Source organism: Grampus griseus, assembly GCF_964374135.1.
Source record: "Grampus griseus genome assembly, chromosome: 2".
NCBI classification, from domain to species: domain Eukaryota; kingdom Metazoa; phylum Chordata; class Mammalia; order Artiodactyla; family Delphinidae; genus Grampus; species Grampus griseus.
This window is the reverse complement of record NC_139018.1, coordinates 22,374,274-22,389,633: the sequence shown is the minus strand read 5'-3', so window position 1 is coordinate 22,389,633 and position 15,360 is coordinate 22,374,274. Positions and strand designations below refer to the sequence as shown.

The 15,360-nt window shown below is 35.4% G+C and overlaps 1 protein-coding gene across 1 annotated transcript in view; it reads right to left on the bottom strand.

Moving 5' to 3' along the window:
• CEP128 (centrosomal protein 128) overlaps positions 1-15,360 on the bottom strand; it is a gene marked incomplete at its 3' end in the record, with an annotated part of 415,333 nt that overhangs the window by 215,493 nt on the left and 184,480 nt on the right. The gene's annotated exons all lie outside the window — the stretch shown is intronic.

Below are 15,360 nucleotides of genomic sequence, written 5' to 3'. Positions count from 1 at the left end.
AATCTCTTGCATTCCGATACACTACTGATGAAATCTGAAAAAGAAATTAAGGAAACACTTCCATTTACCACTGCAACAAAAAGAATAAAATAGCTAGGAATAAACCTACCTAAGCAGACAAAAGACCTGTACGTAGAAAACTGTAAGACACTGATGAAAAAATTAAAGATGATACAAACAGATGGAGACATATACCATGTTCTTGGATTGGAAGAATCAACATTGTGAAAATGACTATACTACCCAAAGCAATCTATAGATTCAATGCAATCCCTATCAAACTACCAATGGCATTTTTCACAGAACTAGAACAAAAAATTTCACAATTCGTATGGAAACACAAAAGCCCCTGAATAACCAAAGCAATCTTGAGAACGAAAAATGGAGCTAGAGGAATCAGGCTCCCTGATTTCAGACTATACTACAAAGCTACAGTAATCAAGACAGTATGGTACTGGCACAAAAAGAGAAACATAGATCAATGTAACAGGATAGAAAGACCAGAGATAAACCCACGCACATATGGTCACCTTATCTTTGATAAAGGAGGCAAGAATATACAATGGAGTAAAGACAGCCTCTTCACTAAGTGGTGCTGGGAAAACAGGACAGCCACATGTAAAAGAATGAAATTAGAACATCCCCTAACACCATACACAAAAATAAACTCAAAATGGATTAAAGACCTAAATGTAAGGCTAGACACTACAAAACTCTTAGAGGAAAACATAAGCAGAACACTCTATGACATAAATCACAGCAAGATCCTTTTTGACCCACCTCCTAGAGAAATGGAAATAAAACCAAAAATAAACAAATGGGACCTAATGAAACTTCAAAGCTTTTGCACAGCAAAGGAAACCATAAACAAGACCAAAAGACAACCCTCAGTATGGGAGAAAATATTTGCAAATGAAGCAACGGACAAAGGATTAATTTCCAAAATTTACAAGAAGCTCATGCAGCTCAATATTAAAAAAACAAACAACCCAATCAAAAAATGGGCAGAAGACCTAAATAGACATTTCTCCAAAGAAGATATACAGACTGCCAACAAACACATGAAAGAATGCTCAACATCATTAATCATTAGAGAAATGCAAATCAAAACTACAATGAGATATCATCTCACACCAGTCAGAAGGGCCATCATCAAAAAATCTAGAAACAATAAATGCTGGAGAGGGTGTGGAGAAAAGGGAACACTCTTGCACTGCTGGTGGGAATGTGAATTGGTTCAGCCACTATGGAGAACAGTATGGAGGTTCCTTAAAAAACTACAAATAGAACTACCATATGACCCAGCAATCCCACTACTGGGCGTATACCCTGAGAAAACCAAAATTCAAAAAGCGTCATGTACCAAAATGTTCACTGCAGCTCTATTTACAATAGCCCGGAGATGGAAACAACCTAAGTGCCCATCATCGGATGAATGGATAAAGAAGATGTGGCACATATACACAATGGAGTATTACTCAGCCATAAAAAGAAACGAAATTGAGCTATTTGTAATGAGGTGGATAGACCTAGAGTCTGTCATACAGAATGAAGTAAGTCAGAAACAGAAAGACAAATACCATATGCTAACACATATATATGGAATTTAAGAAAAAAAAATGTCATGAAGAACCTAGGGGTAAGACAGGAATAAAGACACAGACCTACTGGAGAACAGACTTGAGGATATGGGGAGGGGGAAGGGTGAGCTGTGACAAAGCGAGAGAGAGGCATGGACATATATACACTACCAAACGTAAGGTAGATAGCTAGTGGGAAGCAGCCGCATAGCACAGGGAGATCAGCTCGGTGCTTTGTGACCGCCTGGAGGGGTGGGATAGGGAGGGTGGGAGGGAGGGAGACGCAAGAGAGAAGAGATATGGGAACATATGTATATGTATAACTGATTCACTTTTTTATAGAACAGAAACTAACACACCATTGCAAAGCAATTATACCCCAATAAAGATGTTAAAAATAAATAAATAAATAAATAAATAAATGCTAGACAGGGTGTGGAGAAAAGGGAACCCTCTTGCACTGCTGGTGAGAATGTAAATTGACACAGCCACTATGGCAAACAGTATGGAGGTTCCTTATAAAACGGAAAATAGAACTACCACACGACCCAGCAATCCCACTACTGGGCATATACCCTTAGAACACCATAATTCAAGAAAAGTCGTGTATAACAATATTCATTGCAGCACTATTTACAATAGCCAGGACATGGAAACAACCTAAATGTCCATCAACAGATGCATGGATCAAGAAGATGTACACATATATCAAAGTAAAATATCAAAGTAAAATAGATAGCTAGTGGAAAGCATCCACATGGCACAGGGAGATCAGCTTGGTGCTCTGTGCCCACTTAAAGGGCTGGGATAGGAAGGGTGAGAGGGAGGTGCAAGAGGGAGGGGATATGGGGATATATGTATATGTATAGCTGATTCATGTTGCTACACAGCAGAAGCTAACACAACATTGTAAAGCAATTATACTCTAATGAAGATGTTTAAAAAAAAAAGAATAAATGAATATTTCTTTCAAAAAAAATTTTAATAAAAAATTAAGTTTAAAAAAAGAATAGATGGATATTTCAAGGAGAAGGGGCTGAATGTGAACATAGTTAATTCCTACAAACCAATTTCTTACAAAATGGACTTTAGGACTGAGATGCTGAAAGGTGAATAAAATATTTGAGAACCAGAAATGTAAAAGGAGGGAGACATTTCAAGGTGCTCATGGAGAAAAACTGAACTAAAGAAAGACTGTAAAAAAAATTTCAAATGAAAAATAAACTAGAAATTTAGATGGAGCTACAGTTGTGGAAAAGTAATGAGATGCTTAGTCACCTGGACATGGTTATGGAAGCGTGGAAATTGAAAGACCAATACAAAATCATTGTACAAAAGTTCAGAGTGGTTTACATGGAGACGTACATTGGAGGCCAAACAACAATTATGTCTTGTCTAACGCCAGCCTTACACCAAGACTTACACAAAAGCAAGGCTACAATTTGACCTGGGGAGGGGTGATTGTAAAGAAGTTAAACAGTAAGGTACTTTAGTTTAACATGAAATGAAGATCAATTCACAGTAAACTTTAAAAAATAATCAATCAATAAAAAAGGTTTGCAAGCAGAAGCCTCAGGAGGAAGTACAGACATTCATCCCAGCTCATTCCAGATGTCAGAGAAAGCAAACCCTAAAGCACCTGTCTGCCAGAAAGTATATTTTAAATATTTGCTCCACAGATTTCAAAAGAAGAGGAAAAGATGTACAGGTACACATTTCTATGGCAACTGTATAGAAAGTGTTAGTATCGAATTCAAATCCAAAGAGCAGAAAGATATTTCAAATTCTTTTTTTTTTTTTTTTGGCACACCGCACAGCATGCAGGATTTTAGTTCCCTGACTAGGGATCGAACCTGTGCCCCCTGCAGTGGAAGCACGGAGTCCTAACCACTGGACCTCCAGGGAATTCCCTCAAATTCTTAATTCGTATTCCTAATGTACTTAAATCAAAGCTTTTTTATTATCTCTTAATAACTGACAGATTATTTCTCTGCCTGGATTGAGAGAAGAGCAAAAAAAAGTGATAATTTTTAGATTTAAGTAGAAAATTAGTATAAACATATATGCAGATATCAATATTGCAGAACAGTGTGAATACAGTAGGCCTGTGTTTTTACACTGATTTCCAAGTGGAATGTAAACACACATTAATTAGCTATATTTTCCTCTTTTAACAGTTTATTTTTTGAGAAGAACTTGTACATGAAGAATGTTTGCTTGAAAACTTGTTATTTCATTGAAATTGCATTTGCCTTTCCTCTCCTCCCTTAATAAACACCATTATGATAAGCATATTTAGTGAAATATTATGAGAATTTGTGTGTTTAGAGAGTATCTCTGAAGATGTATTACACACAGCCGCCATTTTGTCTTGCCTGTGCTGCCCTAAAAATCATTTTAACCTCACCATGAACAAAGATACAAATATTAAACTAAACCCATCGGAGGCCTCACTGATATGGAAGAACAAGAGATCATGTTACCTAGAAATATACCTCTGTGAAATGTTCACAATAAACAGCCATCGCCACAAAGTGCCTGGAAAGCAAGGTCAGTTCCTTGTTTAAATGAGAGTTCACAATTTCAGTTAAAGAAAGAATAAGAAAACTAACTCCTCTACTTGTTCATAATCATTAGCATTTCACTGCTGCTAAATCATACTACATAGATGTCTCCCCTTCTGAAGATCTTTGAAGAAAAAACTCCTTCCAACTGCCATAGACATTTTAGTTTCTAGTAACCTCAGAGTTTCAAAATATCTTTACATCTTAGCTAATTCCTTCAGCCGCAGTTTACATCCCTCTTCTCATGATGAAAGTGCTCTGTGTTAAGGTGTGTTGAGTCACTACAGTCAGAACCGAAGAAGGTAGAGGGACGTTAACCTGAGGGCAACTGTTGATGACACTGCCAGACTCGGCTGAGGTTCTAGGGCGGAGATACGACCATGTTAAGGGAGGAAAGAAGGAAGAAACTGTGAATTATAAATTGGATACACACCTGTCCTGAACCCAGTGAACTCTGAAACCTTTGAAGAGAGCCAAACTTCTCATGACCAAAAAAGTAGATGGTTTGAACTTAGTTCCCTATTTATGGGAGAGAAAGGATCTATTCCATATTAGAATTAACTTCATTAAATGGGCCTGAGGCTTGCTATTCCTAGCCAAGAAATTATAGACTACCACATGCTAAAATGACGTGAAAGAAAATTCTGGGAATATTAGAGCTATCACAACTAGGGAGTTAATGTCCAAACAGCAAAACTGACCATTTTTTTCTAGAAAAGCATTTTTAGTGGTTTAGTTGTTATGGTAGCCAAAAAAGATATTTTGACAGAGCAATTTTCTTTCTAACATTCTTAATAAAAACTTGATATCTTTACAGCTTCAGGAACTAGATCCCCAAAAAGTGAGGAAGAACAGGTTGTTTCCAGTTTGCAAGGCCCACTGAAGTTGATTGTGGAGTGCTGATTCATATTGACATGTGATATGATAGTAGGAACACAACCCTGAGTTTCACAAAGTCCTCTCCCATCTGTAATTCACTGTCCCATCTTGTGAGAAACAATCTACCCCCACTGCTTCCCAGACTCAGCTGCCCGACTGTAAAATGTGATTAATAACCTCTCATGGTTGTTTTAAATATGAAATAAGACATATAAAACATATAAACAACATATAAAATCCTGAATATTAGCAAGCCCTCAAGAAATGCTAGCTTCCTTCATTCGCCTAAGGCTATCTCAAAGACAATGAGGCTGAACAGTTGAACATAGAGATCAAACATCACCTGTAGGGGACTGTGGTGAGGAATCTTTTCAAAGTGTGACATGATTAAGAAATGAATTTTAAATACTAGAGAACAAAGTGAATAGTTTCAATAGGAAATAAAGCAAGTCTGTAATCTCTCATGGTTGATGTGATGAACTATTCATCTAAACTAGGAAAGAGAATGTGTGTATCAAAGTCTTTCCAAATTAGGGAGAACTTGAAGGACTTGACTCTGGAAAGATAAATAGTGGAAAGCTTCTCTTATTGCCAATTATCCTAGTTTCAAAAGATATATTGAAAACAGCTTAGTTAATACAGGACATCATCAGAGTAGTTTGGTGGATAATTCCAAGTTGTCTATTACTTCATGTTTATTCCCGTGTCTTGAAGAAGCAGAAATGAGAATAAATCAACACTGATGTTTGTTTTCTTTTTGATTGGTAGAACAGACCTAAGTGTCTAAGAGTAGATATGATAAGGGGATATAGCTTCTGATGAAGACACCATAATAAATGGGATAAAGAAGAAGGATGCTAAATCTGTGCTATCCATTTATCTATTGATCTATCCATCCATCCATCCACCTGCCCACTTACCCAAACATTCAGTAAGTATGTTTATTTCCTGTTTCAATATAAAACATGATGCCAGATGCAATGGGAAAACAAGGGTCTAAAAACAAGAGATTAAAAATATAAAGAGACATATATGCAGATAATCAGAGGAAAGGGCAGTAAATGGCAAATGTCATGCAATATCCAAAAGTTTTAACAGAAATAGGGTAGTAAAAGGAAAAATGTTCCTAGCAAGGGTGATAACAAGGAAAGAGAGGGAAAAAACGATGGGGCACCTGTAAGAGTTTGAACATTAATTATTCAGCAGGGAGAAAGCCACAGAAGGTATCTGAGCCGAGCAGTCATGGGCTCTAAGCTGTGTTTAATGAAGATGCATCTGGCAGAACTGATTAGAACAGCAGTGGTGTGTGTGCACATGGTGTGTTTTCTCCAATGAAGCACTACTGGGTGGAGATCAATTATGGGGTGTGTTGCCAAGTAATTCATTATAAAAATTACAAAATCACAGTTTTAAAATGATTTCCTGTTTTTGTAGTAATCTAAGCATATTCAAGGTTATTCCTAAAAGATGTCAGTTTACCAAATGCTTTATTAAATAGCAGAGAAATAGATGGAGGATATCTGGGGCCCAGGGAATGGTGTGAACTTGAACACACCCATAGGAGTGTGCCTCCTTGGGAAAGTCATCTGTCTTGGGGGCTCTGGCAGGCTCAGAGGTAAAGCCCAATCAAGTAGAAGACAGCAACTAGAAGTCAGGAGGACCTTGCAAATAAGAAGCTTCAGCAACCTTAGAAGATATGAAGGAATAAGGAGCTAAATAAGACAGTAGTCTAAATGCAGAGGGAGGAGTAGATAGGTGAGAAACCACCAAAAAAATCTTGGTAAAGTCACTAGTTGCAGGAGACGAGGAAGTAGAAGAAAGCAATCTTTCTTTCAAATCATAAGTGTAAGGGTAGGTTTTAAATGCTCTCAGGAAAGCTTTCAAATTAATAAATTAAGAAAATTTTCCTTGGAGTTTCAAATTAAAATTTCATAGCTATAAAGCAATATAAGCTTTATATACAATATGTTGCCATCCACTATTTTAAAATATTTCCATTTTAAATTTCACGGCACGCATGTTTATTCTCAGCCACCACATCTGTTATCTAAAGCATTATGGATCCCAGCTCCATCAACAATAAAGAATAATCAAATTTCAAATACTTAGTCAAGAATGCAACCACAAATTGAAGCTTAATATCTACCAAATGTGTACCAGTCATCTGAAAATTGAGTTCACTGTAGGGACAAATAATTTTTTTTAATCTAGTAGGTGTATAACATTAGGTCAACCACAATCTTTGTGTCTGCACTTTAATTTCCTTATCTCATTATGTTCCAGCCAAGCTCCTTCCCACTTCAGCCCTTCACACACGTGGTTCCCTCTGCTAGGACAACTTTGCCGTCATCCCTTGCCTAGCTCATGCCTACTCAGACTCAGGTTCCCCATATGTAACTTCCTAAGGAAACCCATTATCAGTGTCTCCCTCACCACCTACTGCACAGCTAGAGCCCCCAGAGGACCTCAGAGCATAGCCTATACTCTTACATCCAGCCTATACTTTTCCACTAAGCACAGTAGGCACAGCGTCTACAGCCAATGAAAATGTTTTCATCTTAACTGATTATAAAGCCAGAAGAAAAACAAATATAATAATGAATATATAATAATAAATCTAGCCTGGATTATATTCATCTTCATACCCATGTAGTCAAAAATCTAATTTTCTTTGAAGGGACCCATGAAGGCAAAAATGCCTAAGGGACCATAAAAGTCATAATGTGGGGCTTCCCTGATGGCGCAGTGGTTGAGAGTCCGCCTGCCGATGCAGAGGACACGGGTTCGTGCCCCAGTCCGGGAAGATCCCACATGCCGCGGAGCTGCTGGGCCCGTGAGCCATGGCTGTTGAGCTTGCGCGTCCGGAGCCTGTGCTCCACAACGGGAGAGGCCACAGCAGTGAGAGGCCCGCGTATTCCAAAAAAATAGTCATAATGTGTATCTAGTTACTTTGTAGTATTTCTTCCAAGAAAAATAAACCTGATTGTTTTATTTTTTTTGAAAGCTGGATGATGGTACCTATTTGGGAACAACTGAAATAATGAATTGCTTAAAGCACTTAAACAGTATCAGGCACACAGCAATAAATGTTATACAGGTGAATATAATGAAATTATATTCATTTTGAAAGTACCACATTTCACACATTTTGAGAACTGTCTCAGTGCATTTCAAAGTTAGTTTTAGTAGACTGAAAGTAATATACATATATTCTTAACTTTCTGACAAATGTCCAAAGATGGGCACATGTACCCAAAGAGGTTCAGGCAGGCTGGAGAATTACTTGACATAAACAGAACTGAGAACCAAGAGACAGAGAAACTATTACAAATCTCTAACTTCATGATTTTATTGGTGTATTAGTTTGCATGTACACTGTAACAAATTACCACAGACTTTCTGCATTAGAACAATGCAAATTTATGATGTTACAATTCTGTACATTAGAAGTCCTGTACGGGTCTCACTGGGCTAAAATCACGGTGTCAGCAAGGTTGCATTCCTTTCTAGAGGTTCCAGAGAAGAATCAATTTCCTTAACTTTTCTAGCTTCTTAGAGACCAGCCACATTCCTTGGCTTTGGTCAACTTCCTCTATCTTCAAGGCCATCAATGAATGGTACATTGAGTCTTTCTCACATCGAATCATCTGACTCCCTTTTCTTCTTCCTCTTTCACTTCTAAGAATGCTTATGATTACAGTAGGCCTAAATAGATAATCCAGGACAATTTCACCTCCTCTAAACCCTTATTTGAATATAGCTACAAAATCTCTTTTGGCATATAATGTAACATATTAAAAGGTTCTGGGGATTAGGATGTAGACATCTTTGGAGGATGTGAGCTGGTATTATTCTGCCTACTACAATCGATAACGAATATATACAAAACAAAAATAGAAAAGAAGCATTAGCTTAAAAGAGCTCAAACACAGCAAAGATATGCTTTGAATTTAATAAAAGCTAATTACTAACCTAAAAACTCACATCAAATCATTTTAGCACATGCAACTTTATCTTATTTTTTCTCCCTGAATATGCTCATGATTCAAATTTAAGTAGACCAGCTTTGCTGTCGTATGAAACAGCAGAAAATAATACAAATAATCTATAAAAGGATCAAAGAAGAAAATCTAAGAATTCATTTGTATAGTATATTTAACATTTCTGGATTTTCCAGAATACAGAAATACATCCAATAATTTAGGAGAGGAAAAATGTACACTTTAAATATCTGAACTCTCCATTCAATCAATACTTCACTGTTGCTAACGGACTATATTACTTAAAATATTGAAAACGTTTGTCTCCAAAATTAAGTTTAGCCAATAGAAGTAGTACAAGCATCAGGTTCATTACCCACATGGGCAGGTGGGTGGAGATATTTATACCTAACTAAAGAATAATTAGCCATAACTTTCTATTGTCAATTTACTCACTAACAATGTGAATGTTGATTATATAATTCAAAGTTGACACCTGCATAGATCTGGTTATCAGGAGCTCCAGGCATATCATTAATTTATTCAATGCTGGTCCTAGGAACATTTAGCCAATTGAGTTTAATTTCAATCCCTGTTGACCTCTGGCCTGGCTAGATTTAAATCATAACACTAAACACATGAGAAGTAAAATTATTGTAATGAAACATATATAAGCAAAAACACAGATTAAGATTAAAATGAAATTCTGATTTGACTCAAATAGTGGACATAATTTTTTAAAAACCCACTGTTTTTCAATTGGTTTTTGAAAATAATTATGAAGAAAGCCTGAAAATACATGAGGGAAGACATAATTTCACATTAAACAAAACAGTTTAATGAGTTCAAATAATTTCCTCAATCAATTAAAATAATCTTTCATTATCTCTAATGATCAAGATCACTAAACTTCCGAACAAACCCGTGAAATGTAAACTAAAGTGCTAAAATAACCAGAATCCAAATAAATTACATGACACTTAGAAATTATCCCTTAATTTAGAATTTTTAATTATACTCCAATAGGCAATAGAAAAAATTGGTTTTCCTTGTTATTAGACTAGACAATGACTAACATTTATATAAGTTGCATGATCGTCAAATATTGTTTCATAACAATGAAGAATTTCTAAGTCAAAGATAACTAATGAGAACCCGCTGTATAGCACAGGGAACTCCACTTCGCTGTACAGTAGAAACTAACACAACACTGTAAAACAACTATATCCCAATTAAAAAAAAAAAAGAAAAAGAAATTCTAAGTCAATAACTACTAAACTTCTAAGAGGTCTAAGACATTAACTTCTCAATAGGTTTCCTCTCCTTCTGGAACACTCCAGCTCCAACCTACAGGCCTAAAATAGCCCAGGAAACATAAAACAACTCAGATTTACAAATCTGGCAGCACTCACTGACAGAAACTCCTTGTACATGGGCCTAGGTTAACCTGGCACATATCAGTTAATATGACACTAAATCAAACTAAGAATATTAGTGCAGAGAATGGTTATTCCAATGAATAGGAAGTTTCTCTGTCATGTTTCACTTATAAATAGGTTAACATTGTTCTACCTAACAGACAATTTCGTAAGATAGTGAAGGGAATCAAATATAAATTTCTACAACAATTAACTTTGATACTTCAGAAATATCTAAATTTAATCATCAGTTTGGCTGTCCTCCACCTCTTCTATGTATACCATTGTAAACAAATGCTGAAATATGCAAGAAGAGATCACTATGCAGATAACCCCTGGAGAGAAGTTTTCCTCCTCCTCTTTCTTATAGAAATCCTGCTGCATTTTTCAACATGTAAATCAAAAGACATGTCCTACAAAAAACCTCCCCATATGGGCCTTAACAGAAGTAATCAGTACTCCCCTTTTCACCAGGAACATGGTGCTTATATTTCTAATAACATATTTATTTCATCCTACTTCCTAATAGATACATTTGTAAGTAGGCAACTACAACAGCCTTTGCTTGGTCTTCATTACCCATATTAAGTTCTCATTATTTCTGAATCACCAGGTAGCACCTAAAACATCTTACACATAATACATCTTATACCCATAAGGCAAGAAACTAACATATCATCTCTCTGTCACAGAAGTTTGGGTCTTCCTGAGACCTTTTCTTATGATTTTAAGGAATAGATAAAAACAGGATCCCTCTTGTTCTCCCACCAAATCAGCTCCTCCTTCCCAACTTTGCTATTTCTCCCAATGGCAAAACCACTAAGACCTTACAGTATCCTGTGAGTTTTCTCTCTCATTCACCTACACTGGTCAATCCTGCACTAATTCCTCCACAAAATCTTTTGCATTTGTTGCCACTACTAATGTCCTCTGTCAGTCCCTCTTTTGCTTTTACTGAGACTTACAACAGGCTCCTAACTAGATGCATTTCCACAATCAATACTAAGATGGGATCTAATAACTGAGTTTCAAAATATTTGGAGAAAAAAAAAATCACACACACAAAGTAATAGCTGGATATTTTAAAAATCCTCTATCAGTTACTGATAGAAATAAACAATTTCAAAAAAAGAAATTAACAGTATCAGTAGGGATATAGGAATCACCAGGGACATAGAACAGTGTGAAACAATTTAGCATAAGTGATTTTTACAGAACATTTCACAATAAATTCAGAACATAACATTTTCAAGTGCACACGGAAAATTTACTAAGATAGACCACATTTGGGGCCATAAAACAAGTCTCAGAAAAGGATCAAAATCATTGAATCAAGAGTATGTTTTATGACTGCAAGGGTACTAAATTTAGAAACTGATGATAAAATATCTAGAAAACTACATAACTGGAAATTAAGTAGTACACTTCAAAAAAAACCCATAGGTCAGAGAAGAAATCACAAGGGAAATATTTTCTAATTCAGACTAAGTGATAATAAAAAGACAAGATACCAGAATTTGTGGAATGCATTTGAAGTATTGCTAAGATGGAAATTTATAACTTTAAATGACTATATTAGGAAAGAGAAGTATTAAAATAAATTTTCAACTTGGGAATCCAGGAGAATAACAAATGCTACAAAAAGGAAGTAAAAGAAAGGAAATAAAAATAACAATAGAGATCAATAAAACATTAAAAAGACAAACAACAGAAAAAAATTTAAATTTGAAGGCTGTTTCCTTAAAAATAGTAATAAAACCCTCAGCAAGACTTAATAAAGAAAAAAAGAGAAAACAAATTACCAATATCAGGAATATAATAAGACATCAGCACAGATCTTACAGAAACTAAAAGAATTAAAAAGGGGATATTACAAAAAGCTTTAAGCCAATAAATTTGACAACTGCAATAAAATGGAAAAATATCTTAAAAGGCACACAGTAACAAAACTGACTCAAGAAGAAGTAGAAATTCTGAAAAACCATACATCTATTAAAGAATTCAGGTTTAAAATTAAAAACCTTCCCAAAACAAAAACTACAGGCGCAGAAGATTTCATTGATGAATTTTATGCTACATTTACAAAGAAATAATACAAATACTTTACACAAATGTTTCCCAAAAATAAAAGGGAAACACAACTCATGTTAAGAGTCACTGTTATACTAACATTTAAATCTGATAAAGACATTACAAGAAAAGAAGTTATAAATCAATATTCCTCACCCACATAGATGCAAAAATTCTTAACAAACTATCACTAAATCAAATCCAGCCACATGTAAAAGGAGAAATACGTTTTGACAAATTGGAGTTTATCCCAGGAAAACAAGGTTAGTTTAATATGTACTGAAGGTTCCAACCAGTTGATTAAGACAAGGGAAAAACAAAAGAAAGAAGAAAGCAAAACTGTCCTTATTTGCAGAGGACATGATCGTGTACAAGGAAAACTCTAAGTGCAAGGAATAAACAACAACAACTACTAAAAGCTACTACAACTAATAAATGAGCTTAAGGTTACAAAATACAAGTTTAATATACAAAAAAATCAATTGTATTTATACCTACTAGAAAAGAATGTTAGAAATTCAAATTTTAAAGTTATTTTATATAACATCATAAATTTAAAAAATAGGAATAAATCTAAAAAGGATATGCAAGACCTGTTTGCTGAAAATTACAAAACATCATGAGAAAAGTTAAAGACAATCTAAATTAATGGATAGATACACCATGTTCATAGATTGGAAAATATCATCAATATTAAGATGTCCATTCTCAAATTAATCTATACATTTAACATAACCCTATCAAAACCAGTAGGTTCTTTTCTAAGACTGACGAGCTGATTCTAAGATGTATAAAGGAATTCAAGTGCTCTATAGATAACAAGACGAGCAATAAATTTTTATTAAATTAAAAAAGTAGAAATAAAGGCAATCACTTTGAGAGATTACAAACTTTATACCTCACCTTCTGAAGCTTTTATGAAAAAGCTGGGCATTTAATATAATTATCTAAATGTACAGATATGTGGTTCTTTTGCATTTCTCCCCAATGACAGTTTTATGATTTTATAATAGACTACTGCATATTCCTTATGCAAAGAAATGACTTACACAGTGCCAATACTGATAAATATTTACTAAAAGAAAAATGGGGTTGTAATCTAGTGTTAATTAGTGGATAGGCTATGACATATAACATGTATAGAGATCATACAGTGTTTTATCTATAAGTTCCATAACAGATTCTACTGTACTGTCTTTAAAAAAAAAAATTAAAGGGCATCCCTAACTTTTACTATTGGCACAATTTACATCTTTCAATTGCACTAGACCAGCAATTCTCAAAGGGTGTTTGGGCACCATCCAAGACCCCTTAATTATAATACTAAAATGTTACTTGTCTTTTCCACATTCAATTTCTCATGAATGTAAAATGCAGTTTCTTCAGGCATTACATGACAGGTAATATAACAACAGATTAGATGAAGAAGTAAAACTGAAAATGCAGCCATCTTCTTTTAAGACAGCAATTACAGAGATTTCCAAATGTTCAAAAAACAAAGTCACTCTTTAATTTTTTTGTATTGAAAAACAGTTAAATTTCATTGATTTTTATGTTAGTATGAATGGATTTATAATTATTATTTTAAAGGTATAAATATTTTCAAATACCCAGTTTTAATTTTTAATATGATAGATATTGATATACACAATGTACATTAATAAAAGATCTTTGAGTTCTGAAAAATTTTAAGAATGTAAAGTGATTCTGATACCAAAATTTGAGAATCACTGCAAGCAGTAATAAACAATTTTTAAATGGTATGTATAGAGATAATAATCCTGATCACTAAAATAAAAAACAAAAAAATTATTTTAAAAAGAATTATCATATGTTAATGTTTAGTTTTTCTTAGTGGGACACTATATGACTCCTCTTTCTGGTTCTTAATAAAGTTCAGCAAGAGAAAAAGCCTTGGACTTCCCTGGTGGCACAGTGGTTAAGAATCCACCTGCCAACGCAGGGGACACGAGTTCAATCCCTGATCCGGGAAGATCCCACATGCTGCGGAGCAACAAAGTCTGTGAGCCACAGCTACTGAACCTGTGCTCTAGAGCCCACAAGCCACAACTACTGAGCCCACATGCTGCAACTACTGAAGCCTGCACGCCCTAAAGCCTGTGGCCACAACAAAAGAAGCCACCGCAATGAGAAGCCCATGCACCACAACAATGAGTAGCCCCTGCTCACCACAACTAGAGAAAGCCTGCGTGCAGCAATGAAGACCCAACACAGCCAAAATAAATACATAAATAAATAAATTTATATATTAAAAAAAAGCCTAAGGCCAACACAACATAAGATACACATAGGATTCCTATACCTGATGCTATTTTTCTTCTTCCCATTATATCCATCCCTAGTAGAACCAAACAGAAAGGTAATTTTCCATGACTCTTGTCTAACTTTTAAAGTTAAGTATTGCCTACATATTAAACCCTGTGCCGTGCTCTCCCAAACTCTCCTTCCCTTACTCTACTGCTTTCAACAACGTGCTTATAACCTCATATATTACATAATTTACTTACTTATCACATTTATTTTGTCACCCCACTCAATATAATGTAAGGTAAATGAGAGTAGGATTTTTGGGACTTTCCTGGTGGTGCAGTGGTTAAGAATCTGCCTGCCAATGCAGGGGACACAGGTTCAACCCCTGGTCCAGGAATATCCCACATGCCATGGAGCAACTAACCCCGTGAGTCACAACTACTGAGCCTGTGCTCTAGAGCCTGCGAGCCACAGCTACTGAGTCCACACACCACAACTACTGAAGTGCGTGCACCACAACTACTGAAGCCCACGTGGTCTAGGGCCCACGTGCTACAACTGAAGCCTGCACGCCTAGAGCCCGTGCTCCGCAATAATA